Source organism: Hordeum vulgare, chromosome 1H (assembly GCF_904849725.1).
Source record: "Hordeum vulgare subsp. vulgare chromosome 1H, MorexV3_pseudomolecules_assembly, whole genome shotgun sequence".
NCBI lineage: Eukaryota > Viridiplantae > Streptophyta > Magnoliopsida > Poales > Poaceae > Hordeum > Hordeum vulgare.
Window position 1 is genome coordinate 513,026,371 of NC_058518.1, and position 21,690 is coordinate 513,048,060.

Genomic DNA, 21,690 nt, shown 5'->3' on the forward strand with positions numbered 1-21,690 from the left:
ACAAAAGTAACAAAGACCGGATCAAGTCTCAGGCTCTCTGGAGGAAGGGGCCGCACAAATCGTGCGCACGATGCGTACAATTGTTAATATTTGTGTACAGCAGTTCATATATGTACAAAATGGTATAAAATGCGTACAAGATGAAGACTCGGCATAGAGTTGACTATAGCTTGATGCACTATGCAATAAGATTACCAATCACACACTTCACAAACGTCTTACCCTACCATTCTTGCTCCCACAACCTAGCTTGAACCCCCCGACGTGAGACCAGGCGCAAGCAGCAGCCATGGCGGAGCTTGGTGGCATGCTTGCCGCTGCCATCCTCAAGGTGGTGGGTGAGCAGATTTGTTCGGTGATTGGTGGTCAGATTGCCCTGAAGATGAACTTCGATGAGAACCTGAACAAGATGAACATGGTGCTGGAGGGTATCGATGCCCTCCTTGAGGACGCCGAGAGGCGGTCGATCACGGATAAATCGACACGTCTGTGGTTGAAGCGGCTCAAGGACTTCATGTATGAGATTTCCGACATGATTGATGAATTCGAAGCCGACACGCAAGCAATCATCCAGCCGTCTGCGCGGAAGGTACGTATGTGGAGAAAACAAAAGTTCATTAACTTGTTACTCCCTCCATTTCTAAATATAAGACCTTTTAGAGATTTTATTATGAACTACATACGGATGTATATAGACACATTTTAGAGTATAGATTCACTTATTTTGCTCCGTATGTTGTCCATAGTGAAATGTTTAAAAGGTCTTATATTTAGGAATGGAGGAAGTATTAGTGTATTTTTGTATCGAATGCTACTCTTCTCTTTTTGAGAAATAAAAAACTTGTAGTAGTTTTCCTTAGATTAATCACCTTGCATAGATACAAACTTACAACTATGCTAAAAACACGTGTCTCGGTACCCTCACCTCACATTTGCTGCATCCAGACACACACTGGGTGCTGAGCGAGCGGTAGCTTATTTGGCTTTACAATGAGCCGCCACATTGGAAAGAATTAAAACACCCACTAAGCTACTAAGCTCTTGAGTCTGCTGGAGGATAGGCTCCTGAATCTGAAACATTTTCTTACGATCTTGTTTTGAATCGTGCTATATATGATGACAATATTCCTATGTTTCCTGTACGACGATTCAAATCCAGCTGCACACCGTAGTATTGAAAGGGCAACGGCCGCTGGATTTCTTGGTCGTACAAAGATTGGACACTATTTTTCTTATGTGAAGCAGTTTCATTTTGTTTTACCCTGCATGAAACTAGTAGGCTCCTCTTACCAAAATGAAACTATATTACCAAAATCAACTCACTTCACATAAATCAACTCACTTCACATATTACCAAAATTGAAGCAGTTTCATTTTGTTTTACCCTGCATGAAACTAGTCGGTATCCAGTACGTAGCTCTATTTTGAATTCCAAATACAGTCATAAGTATTTCCAAATAGAAATTTAATGACATAAATTTTATGCCACGTAAACCATATTATAATACCGCGACTGTTGGCAGAATCCTAGCTAATTTAACAAATGAAAATACACCTTAAATTTTGAGACGAACCAGTAGACATTTTTTGCTCTCCAATAGGAATATAATAATGAATATAACCTATGATTAAATTAAACAAAAATCCTCCGACGCTTGGCATAGATATTGATGTAGTTATATAGTATGTACAAAATATACGAATCTTACCCATCAATTTTGGAACTCAACTGGAAACCGAACCTGAATATCCATATTAATATGTGAAGTGAGTTGATTTATGCATGATCACATCAAACACGTTTTTGATGCTATTTTGTATTTATATTCGTAAATATTGTCAATTTTAATTTCTAGATTTATATTTCTTATATTTTGTGTGTCAATGGCATATGTAATTTATCATTCAAAATAAGAATGAAATTTGATCCAATTAACATAAGAGGACATGACTCATAATGCTTTAACCAAATTACCTATTGGGTTGAATTAATACATTTGTAATACCATATACTATAGTACTTGCCAAGTTTCCATTTCACATTGTATTAACAACTCACCCTCTTGCAGTCCTCTTTCAAAAAATATTTCGCAACTATGATCTCTTGTCTCACAATTGGCCCTGAGATTATAATGGCCAATAAGATGGATAAGATGATGCAGGGTCTAGAAGTAATAACAGATCAACACAAGAAATTCAAATTAATGGAAGGTACTAATGCGAGTGAGCCAAAGGTTATAGATATACGGGAAACATCGTCAACCTTGGAGACACATATCATTGGGAGAAACAGGGAGAAAGATAAAATATTGGTATCTTTATCAAAGAGCATGAAAAAGGAGATCACAATCCTTCCCATTTATGGCATTGGCGGCCTTGGAAAAACAACCTTGGCAAAAATGGTTTACAATAGTTTCCAATTCAGAGAATACTCCCAAGTGTGGGTTTATGTGTCCCAGACATTTGATTTGAAGAAAATTGGCAATTCTATAATATCACAACTATCACAGAAAGAGAATGAGAGTGGCTACACTGGAAAGCAGATGATCCATAATTCCCTTCAGAAGCTCATTGCCAATAAGAATATACTGATTGTTTTAGATGACCTATGGGAAGATAACAATTCTCATTTGGAAGAGTTGATGGGTTGGTTAAAGGTGGAAGAGAGTGGCAAGGTGGTTGTTATAGTTACCACACGCTATGAGGGCATTGCAAAGAAAATTTGCACAATTCAACCTCACAAATTAGCACCACTAACAGATGACCAGTGTTGGAATATCATAAAGCAAAAGAGTGACTTTGAATTGAGAGGTGACAAAGAAGAGTTGCATCACATAGGCCAGGACATTGCAAGTAAGTGTCGAGGTGTGGCTTTAGCAGCCCAATCGCTGGGACACATGCTGCATTCTCTCTCCTTTGATGAATGGGAGTCTGTGAAAAACAGTGATTTCTGGAATTTATCTGATTCGGAAGATACAAGCTTGACACATGCGCTTGCATCTTTGAAGTTAAGCTATAGTGTTATGCCTTCATATTTGAAGATATGTTTTGCCTATTGTGCGATTTTCCCAAAAGGTTACAAGATAGTTAAAGATGACCTGATTCATCAGTGGATTTCTCTGGGTTTCATTAAGGCAACAGGCAGTTATCCACTTGGCAGCTTGGTGAGAAATGTGTTAGGCAGCTTTTGGGTCTATCCTTCCTTGAACATTCAAAGTCAATACTGGTGAGTTAGTTCATACCTTATACCATTGACAATTTTAATGAATTCTCTGAATTATTTAAAGCAATTACATGATTTGTATATGTACATTAAACACAATAAATGATATTGAAATGACCATGTATCCATTACGATATTTTTTGTGTAATCTCTTACGATGTATCCTATCATAATGTTTGCATCTCATTACGATATTACGATGTATTACTTTTCAAATAACTTCTTAAAAGATAGTTATTGTTCATACATAGGAAAAACACGCCCATGGGATATCCTTAGATATAGAATATTGATGTTATTCTCTATGATATACTTCATAATAGAAAATAAAGTGTAATCTTATGGAAGTATGCTAGCGTTAATTAATACTAGCGTCGGCGTAAATCTATGAATTTATTCAATTTATTTTTCTTACTATAGGAATAAACATTTGAATTCAACATTATTCCATGAGTCCTATTTCAAAGCCTATATTTTATTGGGGAAAATAAAAATAAAAGTAACCCATCTTTTCCCATTCTCTCTCTATGCAAGGGTGGAAGAACCAAAATAAAGGATTTTGGAAGAAAACAAATGAACTTTCGAAATCTAATTATTATGCGTAAAGGGAAGGAGTTGAGATTTCTACTTATTCCTACATACCATCTAGTAACAAGAATATGAAATTGTAAATAGCAAAAAAATATTGTCTTGCATGGCTAAGTCTAAAGAAATACAAATATCCATCTATACAAATTCATCTGCATCAAATTTATATCAGAATAGAGGATGGATGCATCATTCAAGGAGTTGGATTAACTTCCCTTATGCTTCTTTATCATAAGTTTGATAAGCACCCTTTTTGCTTTCTTGATAATTAATGGACAAAAATTGTATTTTATAACATGCTTGTTTTTACTATATTTATAGTAAACACACTGCATGATACTGAAATGACCATGTATCTGTTATGATTTTTACATAGTACGATGTATACTATCATAAAATTACATCTTCTTACGATATACTATTTTCGAAATAACTTTACAAACTATGAAGATGCCCATTGTTCATACGCAGGGAAAATGCACCCTAGCACATCCTTAGATATTAGAATATGTATGTTATTTTCTAAGGTATGCTTCGTAACAGAAAATACAATTCTAATCTTATGGAAGTATGCTAGCATCAACATTAATGTTTAGGTGCAGCAAGAATTTCAAATTTTTATGTGTAAATTTTAGTTAAGTTGCTTCTGCATGTAACACTACACAACCGTAGCTTCCCAAGCCTCACTTGAGCAATCCGCATTTTATGCTTCACTTTGACCAACTACCAGGATTAATTAGCATTAGAAATAACACAATTTGTTCACTAGCTAGTGACTACTGACCGTGGATGGTTGACCTACATAATTAAGTGCGTTTATCTTGACTATTTGGATGTCACATGCCATCATATTTTAGTATGCAATAAATGTGTTAATACAAAAAATGATTTGTGTATTAAAAACTTACATTGCTAAGTGTTCATTACAGACTACAGGAATGGATTATGAAAATGATAGATTGTTCACCATGCACGATTTGGTGCACGATCTAGCAAGATTGGTCATGGTCGACGAAGTACATGTTGCTACCAAACAAGGCAACACAGGGGAAGGTTGCTGCCACTTTGCATTGCTAAATGATTGTTGTAAGCCATTGGAGTCATCCAAGATAAGGGCACTTCGTTTTATGGAGTGTGACAAAAGTGAACTTCATGATGCTGCCTTTTCATCTGCCAAGTCCATGCGTGTCTTGGACTTAAGCGAGTGCTCCATGCATAAATTTTCAGATTCTATTCAAGTGTTGAAGCAATTGAGATATCTAAGTGCTCCAAGAATCCAAGATGGAAATATTCCGGATAGTATCACCAAGCTTTCAAAATTAATTTACCTGAACCTTCATGGATCTCCTAAACTCTTAGCACTACCAGAGTCAATTGGAGAAATTGAGGGTCTAATGTATCTTGATTTGTCGGGTTGTTCAAGAATTGAAGAACTTCCTGAATCTTTAAGGAGGCTAAAAGAATTGGTGCATCTGGATTTATCAAATTGCTTTTGTGTTCGAGGTATATCGGTATTCTTGGGGAGCCTCACACAACTTCAGTATTTGAACTTATCATACTGCCCAAATATCGGAGAGTTGCCTGAAGATCTAAGTGGTCTATCCAAATTGCAGTATTTGAACTTATCATTCAGCTCATATCTTCAATATTGCCAAGAAGCAGAATTTTTGAGGGCCTTTACAAAGCTCGAGTACTTAAACTTGTCTTCAGACCATTCTGTACTTCAAAAGCTCCCTGAAGCTTTGGGCAGATTCCTTCAACTCAAGTACTTAAACTTATCTGGTTGTCGAGATATGACAATATTGCCAATGTGTATTGGGAGTCTAAAATGTCTGGCGCATCTTGATTTATCACACTGTTATAGTATTTATCGTCTTCAAGAGGCTTTGGTGGGTCTTACCAATCTGAGATATTTGAATTTAAAAGATACATGTTTGAAACCACAACTAGAAGATGATGATACCAAATCTTATTGGAAGAGATCATGTTTACTTGGTTCACCATTGGAAAACAATCATTATGGGAATTACTTTCAAAGTCTCATCAACCATTTAGGCAATAATCTTTCCAATCTAGAGCATTTAGACTTGTCTTATAATCGCTCTCTTGAAAGCATACCTGAAAGTATTTGTCGCATGAGAAATCTGCATACATTGGACCTCTCGGAATGCATACTTCTTGCAAAGATACCAGAAAGTATACATACACTTGGTAGTTTGAAGTTTCTCTATTTAAAGGGATGTGACCTTCTTTCCAGAATACCACACCTTGGTGGCAGTACAGTATCGTTACCATACTTTGTGGTGCGTGCTGGTGATGAAGATTGTAGAAGCAACCTTGTCCTACTTCAATCCACAGATCCTGTTGAGCTGCAGATATCTGAACTTGAAAAAGTGAAGTCCCCAAGAGAGGCACATCGTATAAAATTAGTGGAAAAACATAGGCTCAAGGACTTGAAATTGGAGTGGACCAGAGGTGTTGAGAGATTTGTCTATGACAAAATGTTGTTGAAAAATCTAGTGCCGCCAAGCACATTGAAGAATTTGGAGATATGTGGTTACAATGGTGTGAGCTTTCCTGCGTGGCTAGTGGGACAACTACCAAACCTAGTCTCATTGGTTCTCAGAGATATGGAAAATGTGGAAGAGTGGAACATGTCATACTCCATTGATGAGGACCATGTGATTCAAACATTGGAAATACATGGTTGTCCCATGTTAAGGATGAAACGACCTCTTCCTAAAGCTAAATCATGGGTGATATCACACAGTGATAATGTATTATCATCATTGGATGAGTGCACTGTGTCACACACCAGTGCTTTCCCCTGCACTTCTCCGATAACTACCGTGTTGTTGTCGATTAAATACTGCAAGGGGCCTTATCGGTGGAGGTTACTTCAACACTTCACTGGACTCTCTTCTTTGTCAATTCACAACTGCGGTGATCTAACTGGATCACCAGCGATCACCCATCATCTATGGTCTCTCGAGGCACTATGCCTAGAAGACGAACATATGGAAGAACTGCCAAAATGGATGGGTGAGCTCAGATCTCTACACAGTCTGGAAATAAGGTGGAGCAATGTTGTAACAGAGTTAAATGAGACAATGAGGAAACTCACAATGCTGCAGTCACTAAACTTGTCCTATTGCAACAATTTATCACTGCCACATTGGTTAGGCGAACTTACCTCTCTCAAGGAACTTGTTGTGTGTTCCAGTGATGTCTTGAGGTCTTTACCGGAAAGCATACAACAACTCACCGACCTTCAGAAAATAAAAATAAGCAATTGCCCTAAATTAGAGCATGTTGTTGCTGAATCATTGGAGGGAATGATGAAGCGCACTCATAACCAAGAAAGGGTATGCGTCCTGCCCAACTCTCTCGAGGAACTTACTATCCTTACATGTCATGGTGTCAAGTCTTTGCCCGAGGGCATACATCAACTCACCAACCTCAAAAACCTAGAGATTGATGACTGCTACTACCTTTATCAGTGGTGTAAATTAGAGGAGAGCAGGAAGCTTGCTCACATACAAAACAAGGTACATATCTATCCTGCCATGCTTTCATCATACTAATCTTAATTTGCAATGCTTAATGTTACTTCTTTTTTCTTGATGTTACAATGGGATATATCATGTCGCATTTCTCCATGCATAAATGTGTAGATATCCATGTACTTTGTTAAAACACACCTAGATGTGCCAAATAGTATAGCCATAGCAAAAGGATGAATTCTCTAATTTCGAGAGTAAGTGATGGTGCGCCACTACCAATGTAAGACATATTAACTGAGATAGATATTTGTTTGAAGCACGGGTCAGAGGATTACACTTTTATTTTTGAAAGGAGAAATATCCCTGACTGCTGCATTATGTGAGCTCATGCAGACAACCATCTTTATTACTCCCTCCGTACCTAAATATAAGTCTTTTAAGATATTTCACTACGTGTCTACATATGGAGCAAAATGAGTGAATCTATACCCTAAAATATGTCTATATACATTCGTATGTAGTCCATTAGTGAAACTCTTAGAAAGACTTATATTTAGGAACAGAGGAAGTAAAACACAGTAGCAGAGTAGTAGTGCCTTACAGTCGGAACCAAATTTGCTTCATCTGAATGATAGTGTTTAAATAATGCTTTTGTTTTGTCATTATTCCGAATGAATAAAGGAATTGTCATTATTCTTGCAGTGTTTTGTCTGGTAGGCAGTGCATCCACCGCAGACACGCAGGTTTGCCAAATCAAGGTCCTGAATCACCCTGAAAGATTTTTGTTTGGGTTGACACTAAATTAATGGAGTTGCAGGAGGACCATCAGGAGCAAATATAATTATGAGCTATGGTTATGGGTATCTGGTTTGCAAGATTCAACTATATTATTCGGGCGTTCTACATAAATCTACTAAGGTAACCTTTTGCTCCATGCTCTTAAACATCATTGTGAACCCCTGGTTTGATGTGCCGACATGTCTACATTATCTCAGTCACCCGTCGTTATGTGCAGCATGGAACTGTGCTCAAAATTTCCCAGAGAACCTGGAGGCTGCAGCATCTACACTGTTCTACAGGACTACATGGTTTCAGACTTTCAGAGCGCACCCTGTTGACCTTGGCCCCCATCTTCTATACTGCAGACGCCGACATCTTCGATTTGTCCTTAGTGGCAACCATGTTATTGTTTCCTTCTTAAGATGCTGCCCAAGTGCAGGGTTTTGTTGTAACTTCGGTGTGTCTGCTTATCTCTGCTTAGATGCAAAAGGTGGGCAGCCCCACAACGTTTTATAGAACAAAAAGAGTGACAACTCCGGTGAGAAGAAATTGTACTTGTAATATTTGCTGCGAGTTGCATTTATACCGTCTGGGTGATTTTGGTACTTGCTTGTGTTGAGCATGATGTAGTACAATTCAACGCGATACTTTAACACTTGTAAAGCATGATACTTTCTTGGGATGATCTGGCGGCACATAATGGTCTGCTAGATTGTCAGATTAATTATGTGACAATGTACAGTTATTTTCTGAATGAAAGATGAGCAGGTCCAAATCAAACTACAAGGAGGTATGTTGGCACCAACTCCAATCCCAGGTTGTTCTATGCGTGTGTGTGTGCACGCGCGTTGTGTGGCAGACATCAGATCAATTCTACCTCATGGGTGCAATCTCAGTATCCCTACACTGCAGATACATGATACCGATACATATAGCCTGCAATTCTATTCTTGATTCCTTGATGTATATATGTATTGCTCCATCGTGCATAATTTACTAGTCTCAGGTTGCTTTGGGGCTGGCTGCTGCGATGAAGCGCCGGTGAGTGGAGAAGGTCCTCGAGATGCAATGAAGGAGAGGGCGAGGGTGAGGAAAAACAACATCACCATGCGCTTCCTCTGATTCAATGACAGAAAGCCTTGGAGAGACGTCAAATTTCACTTGAAATAGATTTTTCAACCCAAGCAAATATTTTGATATTTTGAGGAATAATTAGGCAACTATTTCAAGTTGTGTATACTACTGAACTGAATGTTGACTGAAAGGCAACGATTTCGGTATTTATTGAAATAACCAAAACGTCCGAAATTAAAAAAAAAGTTAACTGAAAGTGGAAACCATATGGTAAACTAAGACTATCTGAACATTTGTTAGAGGCGCGATTTTACTGCTTACAATTGTTTGGAGAAAGATGGGAACTTTGACTACCAATCTAAGAACCTGCAAGCTGGGTAGCTTCGTGGTTGTTTAGAGTAGCCCACGTGGGCTACTCTGAACTTAACTGAAATAGCATGACAGTGGCTATCTGCAGAAAATTGCTCCTGCAACTGAATCTATTGTCGCTGTCCCTAGTTTGATTTTTTTAAAACTATTTCTTTCCATCCAATTTTAAAATTGTACTAAATCTGCGGCAATTAATATCAATCGGAGGAGTAGTGACTATTGAGTCCATGGGTCCCTGCGCAAAATGCAAAACGCCGTATGAACCAACTTAAACTATGATATACTCCCTTCATTTTTAAACATAAGTTTTTTAAAGATTCAACTACGGACTATCTATAAAGCAAAATGAATGAATTTACACTCTAAAATATGTGTATATATATATATGTAGTTCATAATGTAATATTTAAAAGAGTTATATTTAGGAACGGAGGAAGTACATATGAAAATGGAGACACTGCATGTCACCATGTGTAGATGGATATACGGTATCGCTGGATATACTTTTCTTTTTTTGCATTCCTTTTGCTGAGGGGGAGACTTGACTTCTTAGCTTAACAAGTTTATCTGAACCCGATCACGTCAATTGCATGCGTGATAGACACTATTCTCTTCGTCCCATAATATAAGGGTGTTTTATAAAAAACATCATTATATTATGGGAAGGAGGGAGTAGTATTTTCTTTTTAACGGCGGGATGCTAGTGTGACAAATAGCTTGAAGCAGAAAGACATTTTCAGAAGAGAAAACAGTAAGAGTAAAGATAAAACTACAGACGTTAGCTTGCACATAAAGTAACAACGAAATCACCTTTCTCGACATGATCAATTCATGACCAAACTTCTTACTACTTTCTAATGCCTTCCTCTAGACCCATATAATGGTGAAGTGTCATGTAGTCAACATTCACATGACACCACTAGAGGAGAGACAACAAAATATGGAACGAATACCAAATTCACATAATTACTTATAATCTACGCAAACAGCTTTTATGCCGGGACGTAATATCCTTGAAGGAGTCGTTGTCTTGCATGAAACTCTTCATGAAATTCACTCAAAGAAACTTGATGGGGTTATCTTCAAAGTGGATTTTGAAAAAGCTTACGATAAAGTTAAATGGTTGTTTCTGCAGCAAACCCTACGCATGAAGGGTTTCGATGAGCTGTGGCGTAGGCACGTCGATTGTTTTATAAAAAAAGGGAAGTGTTGGTGTCAAAGTGAATGATGATGTGGGTCATTTTTCCAGACACTGAAGGGTCTCCGGCAAGGGGATCCAATGTCTCCCATTTTATTTAACATTGTCGCTGATATGTTGGCACTGCTGATTAAGCGGGCTAATGAGAAGGACCTTGTGGGGGGCTTGATCCCGCATCTTGTTGATGGGGGTGTCTCCATTTTACAGTATGCAGAGGCCAGGGCATTGTCTCCTTTTCTAAAAAAAAGGTATCATCGTCATTTCTATAGCTTTGTCAACATGTAGAGGTTCATTAGCGTATGTGCTCAATATGCAAAACAAAACAAAAGTAACAAAGACCGGATCAAGTCTCAGGCTCTCTGGAGGAAGGGGCCGCACAAATCGTGCGCACGATGCGTACAATTGTTAATATTTGTGTACAGCAGTTCATATATGTACAAAATGGTATAAAATGCGTACAAGATGAAGACTCGGCATAGAGTTGACTATAGCTTGATGCACTATGCAATAAGATTACCAATCACACACTTCACAAACGTCTTACCCTACCATTCTTGCTCCCACAACCTAGCTTGAACCCCCCGACGTGAGACCAGGCGCAAGCAGCAGCCATGGCGGAGCTTGGTGGCATGCTTGCCGCTGCCATCCTCAAGGTGGTGGGTGAGCAGATTTGTTCGGTGATTGGTGGTCAGATTGCCCTGAAGATGAACTTCGATGAGAACCTGAACAAGATGAACATGGTGCTGGAGGGTATCGATGCCCTCCTTGAGGACGCCGAGAGGCGGTCGATCACGGATAAATCGACACGTCTGTGGTTGAAGCGGCTCAAGGACTTCATGTATGAGATTTCCGACATGATTGATGAATTCGAAGCCGACACGCAAGCAATCATCCAGCCGTCTGCGCGGAAGGTACGTATGTGGAGAAAACAAAAGTTCATTAACTTGTTACTCCCTCCATTTCTAAATATAAGACCTTTTAGAGATTTTATTATGAACTACATACGGATGTATATAGACACATTTTAGAGTATAGATTCACTTATTTTGCTCCGTATGTTGTCCATAGTGAAATGTTTAAAAGGTCTTATATTTAGGAATGGAGGAAGTATTAGTGTATTTTTGTATCGAATGCTACTCTTCTCTTTTTGAGAAATAAAAAACTTGTAGTAGTTTTCCTTAGATTAATCACCTTGCATAGATACAAACTTACAACTATGCTAAAAACACGTGTCTCGGTACCCTCACCTCACATTTGCTGCATCCAGACACACACTGGGTGCTGAGCGAGCGGTAGCTTATTTGGCTTTACAATGAGCCGCCACATTGGAAAGAATTAAAACACCCACTAAGCTACTAAGCTCTTGAGTCTGCTGGAGGATAGGCTCCTGAATCTGAAACATTTTCTTACGATCTTGTTTTGAATCGTGCTATATATGATGACAATATTCCTATGTTTCCTGTACGACGATTCAAATCCAGCTGCACACCGTAGTATTGAAAGGGCAACGGCCGCTGGATTTCTTGGTCGTACAAAGATTGGACACTATTTTTCTTATGTGAAGCAGTTTCATTTTGTTTTACCCTGCATGAAACTAGTAGGCTCCTCTTACCAAAATGAAACTATATTACCAAAATCAACTCACTTCACATAAATCAACTCACTTCACATATTACCAAAATTGAAGCAGTTTCATTTTGTTTTACCCTGCATGAAACTAGTCGGTATCCAGTACGTAGCTCTATTTTGAATTCCAAATACAGTCATAAGTATTTCCAAATAGAAATTTAATGACATAAATTTTATGCCACGTAAACCATATTATAATACCGCGACTGTTGGCAGAATCCTAGCTAATTTAACAAATGAAAATACACCTTAAATTTTGAGACGAACCAGTAGACATTTTTTGCTCTCCAATAGGAATATAATAATGAATATAACCTATGATTAAATTAAACAAAAATCCTCCGACGCTTGGCATAGATATTGATGTAGTTATATAGTATGTACAAAATATACGAATCTTACCCATCAATTTTGGAACTCAACTGGAAACCGAACCTGAATATCCATATTAATATGTGAAGTGAGTTGATTTATGCATGATCACATCAAACACGTTTTTGATGCTATTTTGTATTTATATTCGTAAATATTGTCAATTTTAATTTCTAGATTTATATTTCTTATATTTTGTGTGTCAATGGCATATGTAATTTATCATTCAAAATAAGAATGAAATTTGATCCAATTAACATAAGAGGACATGACTCATAATGCTTTAACCAAATTACCTATTGGGTTGAATTAATACATTTGTAATACCATATACTATAGTACTTGCCAAGTTTCCATTTCACATTGTATTAACAACTCACCCTCTTGCAGTCCTCTTTCAAAAAATATTTCACAACTATGATCTCTTGTCTCACAATTGGCCCTGAGATTATAATGGCCAATAAGATGGATAAGATGATGCAGGGTCTAGAAGTAATAACAGATCAACACAAGAAATTCAAATTAATGGAAGGTACTAATGCGAGTGAGCCAAAGGTTATAGATATACGGGAAACATCGTCAACCTTGGAGACACATATCATTGGGAGAAACAGGGAGAAAGATAAAATATTGGTATCTTTATCAAAGAGCATGAAAAAGGAGATCACAATCCTTCCCATTTATGGCATTGGCGGCCTTGGAAAAACAACCTTGGCAAAAATGGTTTACAATAGTTTCCAATTCAGAGAATACTCCCAAGTGTGGGTTTATGTGTCCCAGACATTTGATTTGAAGAAAATTGGCAATTCTATAATATCACAACTATCACAGAAAGAGAATGAGAGTGGCTACACTGGAAAGCAGATGATCCATAATTCCCTTCAGAAGCTCATTGCCAATAAGAATATACTGATTGTTTTAGATGACCTATGGGAAGATAACAATTCTCATTTGGAAGAGTTGATGGGTTGGTTAAAGGTGGAAGAGAGTGGCAAGGTGGTTGTTATAGTTACCACACGCTATGAGGGCATTGCAAAGAAAATTTGCACAATTCAACCTCACAAATTAGCACCACTAACAGATGACCAGTGTTGGAATATCATAAAGCAAAAGAGTGACTTTGAATTGAGAGGTGACAAAGAAGAGTTGCATCACATAGGCCAGGACATTGCAAGTAAGTGTCGAGGTGTGGCTTTAGCAGCCCAATCGCTGGGACACATGCTGCATTCTCTCTCCTTTGATGAATGGGAGTCTGTGAAAAACAGTGATTTCTGGAATTTATCTGATTCGGAAGATACAAGCTTGACACATGCGCTTGCATCTTTGAAGTTAAGCTATAGTGTTATGCCTTCATATTTGAAGATATGTTTTGCCTATTGTGCGATTTTCCCAAAAGGTTACAAGATAGTTAAAGATGACCTGATTCATCAGTGGATTTCTCTGGGTTTCATTAAGGCAACAGGCAGTTATCCACTTGGCAGCTTGGTGAGAAATGTGTTAGGCAGCTTTTGGGTCTATCCTTCCTTGAACATTCAAAGTCAATACTGGTGAGTTAGTTCATACCTTATACCATTGACAATTTTAATGAATTCTCTGAATTATTTAAAGCAATTACATGATTTGTATATGTACATTAAACACAATAAATGATATTGAAATGACCATGTATCCATTACGATATTTTTTGTGTAATCTCTTACGATGTATCCTATCATAATGTTTGCATCTCATTACGATATTACGATGTATTACTTTTCAAATAACTTCTTAAAAGATAGTTATTGTTCATACATAGGAAAAACACGCCCATGGGATATCCTTAGATATAGAATATTGATGTTATTCTCTATGATATACTTCATAATAGAAAATAAAGTGTAATCTTATGGAAGTATGCTAGCGTTAATTAATACTAGCGTCGGCGTAAATCTATGAATTTATTCAATTTATTTTTCTTACTATAGGAATAAACATTTGAATTCAACATTATTCCATGAGTCCTATTTCAAAGCCTATATTTTATTGGGGAAAATAAAAATAAAAGTAACCCATCTTTTCCCATTCTCTCTCTATGCAAGGGTGGAAGAACCAAAATAAAGGATTTTGGAAGAAAACAAATGAACTTTCGAAATCTAATTATTATGCGTAAAGGGAAGGAGTTGAGATTTCTACTTATTCCTACATACCATCTAGTAACAAGAATATGAAATTGTAAATAGCAAAAAAATATTGTCTTGCATGGCTAAGTCTAAAGAAATACAAATATCCATCTATACAAATTCATCTGCATCAAATTTATATCAGAATAGAGGATGGATGCATCATTCAAGGAGTTGGATTAACTTCCCTTATGCTTCTTTATCATAAGTTTGATAAACACCCTTTTTGCTTTCTTGATAATTAATGGACAAAAATTGTATTTTATAACATGCTTGTTTTTACTATATTTATAGTAAACACACTGCATGATACTGAAATGACCATGTATCTGTTATGATTTTTACATAGTACGATGTATACTATCATAAAATTACATCTTCTTACGATATACTATTTTCGAAATAACTTTACAAACTATGAAGATGACCATTGTTCATACGCAGGGAAAATGCACCCTAGCACATCCTTAGATATTAGAATATGTATGTTATTTTCTAAGGTATGCTTCGTAACAGAAAATACAATTCTAATCTTATGGAAGTATGCTAGCATCAACATTAATGTTTAGGTGCAGCAAGAATTTCAAATTTTTATGTGTAAATTTTAGTTAAGTTGCCTCTGCATGTAACACTACACAACCGTAGCTTCCCAAGCCTCACTTGAGCAATCCGCATTTTATGCTTCACTTTGACCAACTACCAGGATTAATTAGCATTAGAAATAACACAATTTGTTCACTAGCTAGTGACTACTGACCGTGGATGGTTGACCTACATAATTAAGTGCGTTTATCTTGACTATTTGGATGTCACATGCCATCATATTTTAGTATGCAATAAATGTGTTAATACAAAAAATGATTTGTGTATTAAAAACTTACATTGCTAAGTGTTCATTACAGACTACAGGAATGGATTATGAAAATGATAGATTGTTCACCATGCACGATTTGGTGCACGATCTAGCAAGATTGGTCATGGTCGACGAAGTACATGTTGCTACCAAACAAGGCAACACAGGGGAAGGTTGCTGCCACTTTGCATTGCTAAATGATTGTTGTAAGCCATTGGAGTCATCCAAGATAAGGGCACTTCGTTTTATGGAGTGTGACAAAAGTGAACTTCATGATGCTGCCTTTTCATCTGCCAAGTCCATGCGTGTCTTGGACTTAAGCGAGTGCTCCATGCATAAATTTTCAGATTCTATTCAAGTGTTGAAGCAATTGAGATATCTAAGTGCTCCAAGAATCCAAGATGGAAATATTCCGGATAGTATCACCAAGCTTTCAAAATTAATTTACCTGAACCTTCATGGATCTCCTAAACTCTTAGCACTACCAGAGTCAATTGGAGAAATTGAGGGTCTAATGTATCTTGATTTGTCGGGTTGTTCAAGAATTGAAGAACTTCCTGAATCTTTAAGGAGGCTAAAAGAATTGGTGCATCTGGATTTATCAAATTGCTTTTGTGTTCGAGGTATATCGGTATTCTTGGGGAGCCTCACACAACTTCAGTATTTGAACTTATCATACTGCCCAAATATCGGAGAGTTGCCTGAAGATCTAAGTGGTCTATCCAAATTGCAGTATTTGAACTTATCATTCAGCTCATATCTTCAATATTGCCAAGAAGCAGAATTTTTGAGGGCCTTTACAAAGCTCGAGTACTTAAACTTGTCTTCAGACCATTCTGTACTTCAAAAGCTCCCTGAAGCTTTGGGCAGATTCCTTCAACTCAAGTACTTAAACTTATCTGGTTGTCGAGATATGACAATATTGCCAATGTGTATTGGGAGTCTAAAATGTCTGGCGCATCTTGATTTATCACACTGTTATAGTATTTATCGTCTTCAAGAGGCTTTGGTGGGTCTTACCAATCTGAGATATTTGAATTTAAAAGATACATGTTTGAAACCACAACTAGAAGATGATGATACCAAATCTTATTGGAAGAGATCATGTTTACTTGGTTCACCATTGGAAAACAATCATTATGGGAATTACTTTCAAAGTCTCATCAACCATTTAGGCAATAATCTTTCCAATCTAGAGCATTTAGACTTGTCTTATAATCGCTCTCTTGAAAGCATACCTGAAAGTATTTGTCGCATGAGAAATCTGCATACATTGGACCTCTCGGAATGCATACTTCTTGCAAAGATACCAGAAAGTATACATACACTTGGTAGTTTGAAGTTTCTCTATTTAAAGGGATGTGACCTTCTTTCCAGAATACCACACCTTGGTGGCAGTACAGTATCGTTACCATACTTTGTGGTGCGTGCTGGTGATGAAGATTGTAGAAGCAACCTTGTCCTACTTCAATCCACAGATCCTGTTGAGCTGCAGATATCTGAACTTGAAAAAGTGAAGTCCCCAAGAGAGGCACATCGTATAAAATTAGTGGAAAAACATAGGCTCAAGGACTTGAAATTGGAGTGGACCAGAGGTGTTGAGAGATTTGTCTATGACAAAATGTTGTTGAAAAATCTAGTGCCGCCAAGCACATTGAAGAATTTGGAGATATGTGGTTACAATGGTGTGAGCTTTCCTGCGTGGCTAGTGGGACAACTACCAAACCTAGTCTCATTGGTTCTCAGAGATATGGAAAATGTGGAAGAGTGGAACATGTCATACTCCATTGATGAGGACCATGTGATTCAAACATTGGAAATACATGGTTGTCCCATGTTAAGGATGAAACGACCTCTTCCTAAAGCTAAATCATGGGTGATATCACACAGTGATAATGTATTATCATCATTGGATGAGTGCACTGTGTCACACACCAGTGCTTTCCCCTGCACTTCTCCGATAACTACCGTGTTGTTGTCGATTAAATACTGCAAGGGGCCTTATCGGTGGAGGTTACTTCAACACTTCACTGGACTCTCTTCTTTGTCAATTCACAACTGCGGTGATCTAACTGGATCACCAGCGATCACCCATCATCTATGGTCTCTCGAGGCACTATGCCTAGAAGACGAACATATGGAAGAACTGCCAAAATGGATGGGTGAGCTCAGATCTCTACACAGTCTGGAAATAAGGTGGAGCAATGTTGTAACAGAGTTAAATGAGACAATGAGGAAACTCACAATGCTGCAGTCACTAAACTTGTCCTATTGCAACAATTTATCACTGCCACATTGGTTAGGCGAACTTACCTCTCTCAAGGAACTTGTTGTGTGTTCCAGTGATGTCTTGAGGTCTTTACCGGAAAGCATACAACAACTCACCGACCTTCAGAAAATAAAAATAAGCAATTGCCCTAAATTAGAGCATGTTGTTGCTGAATCATTGGAGGGAATGATGAAGCGCACTCATAACCAAGAAAGGGTATGCGTCCTGCCCAACTCTCTCGAGGAACTTACTATCCTTACATGTCATGGTGTCAAGTCTTTGCCCGAGGGCATACATCAACTCACCAACCTCAAAAACCTAGAGATTGATGACTGCTACTACCTTTATCAGTGGTGTAAATTAGAGGAGAGCAGGAAGCTTGCTCACATACAAAACAAGGTACATATCTATCCTGCCATGCTTTCATCATACTAATCTTAATTTGCAATGCTTAATGTTACTTCTTTTTTCTTGATGTTACAATGGGATATATCATGTCGCATTTCTCCATGCATAAATGTGTAGATATCCATGTACTTTGTTAAAACACACCTAGATGTGCCAAATAGTATAGCCATAGCAAAAGGATGAATTCTCTAATTTCGAGAGTAAGTGATGGTGCGCCACTACCAATGTAAGACATATTAACTGAGATAGATATTTGTTTGAAGCACGGGTCAGAGGATTACACTTTTATTTTTGAAAGGAGAAATATCCCTGACTGCTGCATTATGTGAGCTCATGCAGACAACCATCTTTATTACTCCCTCCGTACCTAAATATAAGTCTTTTAAGATATTTCACTACGTGTCTACATATGGAGCAAAATGAGTGAATCTATACCCTAAAATATGTCTATATACATTCGTATGTAGTCCATTAGTGAAACTCTTAGAAAGACTTATATTTAGGAACAGAGGAAGTAAAACACAGTAGCAGAGTAGTAGTGCCTTACAGTCGGAACCAAATTTGCTTCATCTGAATGATAGTGTTTAAATAATGCTTTTGTTTTGTCATTATTCCGAATGAATAAAGGAATTGTCATTATTCTTGCAGTGTTTTGTCTGGTAGGCAGTGCATCCACCGCAGACACGCAGGTTTGCCAAATCAAGGTCCTGAATCACCCTGAAAGATTTTTGTTTGGGTTGACACTAAATTAATGGAGTTGCAGGAGGACCATCAGGAGCAAATATAATTATGAGCTATGGTTATGGGTATCTGGTTTGCAAGATTCAACTATATTATTCGGGCGTTCTACATAAATCTACTAAGGTAACCTTTTGCTCCATGCTCTTAAACATCATTGTGAACCCCTGGTTTGATGTGCCGACATGTCTACATTATCTCAGTCACCCGTCGTTATGTGCAGCATGGAACTGTGCTCAAAATTTCCCAGAGAACCTGGAGGCTGCAGCATCTACACTGTTCTACAGGACTACATGGTTTCAGACTTTCAGAGCGCACCCTGTTGACCTTGGCCCCCATCTTCTATACTGCAGACGCCGACATCTTCGATTTGTCCTTAGTGGCAACCATGTTATTGTTTCCTTCTTAAGATGCTGCCCAAGTGCAGGGTTTTGTTGTAACTTCGGTGTGTCTGCTTATCTCTGCTTAGATGCAAAAGGTGGGCAGCCCCACAACGTTTTATAGAACAAAAAGAGTGACAACTCCGGTGAGAAGAAATTGTACTTGTAATATTTGCTGCGAGTTGCATTTATACCGTCTGGGTGATTTTGGTACTTGCTTGTGTTGAGCATGATGTAGTACAATTCAACGCGATACTTTAACACTTGTAAAGCATGATACTTTCTTGGGATGATCTGGCGGCACATAATGGTCTGCTAGATTGTCAGATTAATTATGTGACAATGTACAGTTATTTTCTGAATGAAAGATGAGCAGGTCCAAATCAAACTACAAGGAGGTATGTTGGCACCAACTCCAATCCCAGGTTGTTCTATGCGTGTGTGTGTGCACGCGCGTTGTGTGGCAGACATCAGATCAATTCTACCTCATGGGTGCAATCTCAGTATCCCTACACTGCAGATACATGATACCGATACATATAGCCTGCAATTCTATTCTTGATTCCTTGATGTATATATGTATTGCTCCATCGTGCATAATTTACTAGTCTCAGGTTGCTTTGGGGCTGGCTGCTGCGATGAAGCGCCGGTGAGTGGAGAAGGTCCTCGAGATGCAATGAAGGAGAGGGCGAGGGTGAGGAAAAACAACATCACCATGCGCTTCCTCTGATTCAATGACAGAAAGCCTTGGAGAGACGTCAAATTTCACTTGAAATAGATTTTTCAACCCAAGCAAATATTTTGATATTTTGAGGAATAATTAGGCAACTATTTCAAGTTGTGTATACTACTGAACTGAATGTTGACTGAAAGGCAACGATTTCGGTATTTATTGAAATAACCAAAACGTCCGAAATTAAAAAAAAAGTTAACTGAAAGTGGAAACCATATGGTAAACTAAGACTATCTGAACATTTGTTAGAGGCGCGATTTTACTGCTTACAATTGTTTGGAGAAAGATGGGAACTTTGACTACCAATCTAAGAACCTGCAAGCTGGGTAGCTTCGTGGTTGTTTAGAGTAGCCCACGTGGGCTACTCTGAACTTAACTGAAATAGCATGACAGTGGCTATCTGCAGAAAATTGCTCCTGCAACTGAATCTATTGTCGCTGTCCCTAGTTTGATTTTTTTAAAACTATTTCTTTCCATCCAATTTTAAAATTGTACTAAATCTGCGGCAATTAATATCAATCGGAGGAGTAGTGACTATTGAGTCCATGGGTCCCTGCGCAAAATGCAAAACGCCGTATGAACCAACTTAAACTATGATATACTCCCTTCATTTTTAATAAGTTTTTTAAAGATTCAACTACGGACTATCTATAAAGCAAAATGAATGAATTTACACTCTAAAATATGTGTATATATATATGTAGTTCATAATGTAATATTTAAAAGAGTTATATTTAGGAACGGAGGAAGTACATATGAAAATGGAGACACTGCATGTCACCATGTGTAGATGGATATACGGTATCGCTGGATATACTTTTCTTTTTTTGCATTCCTTTTGCTGAGGGGGAGACTTGACTTCTTAGCTTAACAAGTTTATCTGAACCCGATCACGTCAATTGCATGCGTGATAGACACTATTCTCTTCGTCCCATAATATAAGGGTGTTTTATAAAAAACATCATTATATTATGGGAAGGAGGGAGTAGTATTTTCTTTTTAACGGCGGGATGCTAGTGTGACAAATAGCTTGAAGCAGAAAGACATTTTCAGAAGAGAAAACAGTAAGAGTAAAGATAAAACTACAGACGTTAGCTTGCACATAAAGTAACAATGAAATCACCTTTCTCGACATGATCAATTCATGACCAAACTTCTTACTACTTTCTAATGCCTTCCTCTAGACCCATATAATGGTGAAGTGTCATGTAGTCAACATTCACATGACACCACTAGAGGAGAGACAACAAAATATGGAACGAATACCAAATTCACATAATTACTTATAATCTACGCAAACAGCTTTTATGCCGGGACGTAATATCCTTGAAGGAGTCGTTGTCTTGCATGAAACTCTTCATGAAATTCACTCAAAGAAACTTGATGGGGTTATCTTCAAAGTGGATTTTGAAAA

At 37.8% G+C, this 21,690-nt stretch overlaps 2 pseudogenes; both read left to right on the plus strand.

Annotated features, from left to right (window-relative positions):
• The first annotated feature begins 289 nt into the window (after nt 1-289).
• Nucleotides 290-9,549, plus strand: LOC123403057 (annotated as a pseudogene).
• Nucleotides 9,550-11,346: 1,797 nt separating this feature from the next.
• On the plus strand, nt 11,347-20,606 carry LOC123403067 (annotated as a pseudogene).
• The last annotated feature ends 1,084 nt before the right edge of the window (nt 20,607-21,690 follow it).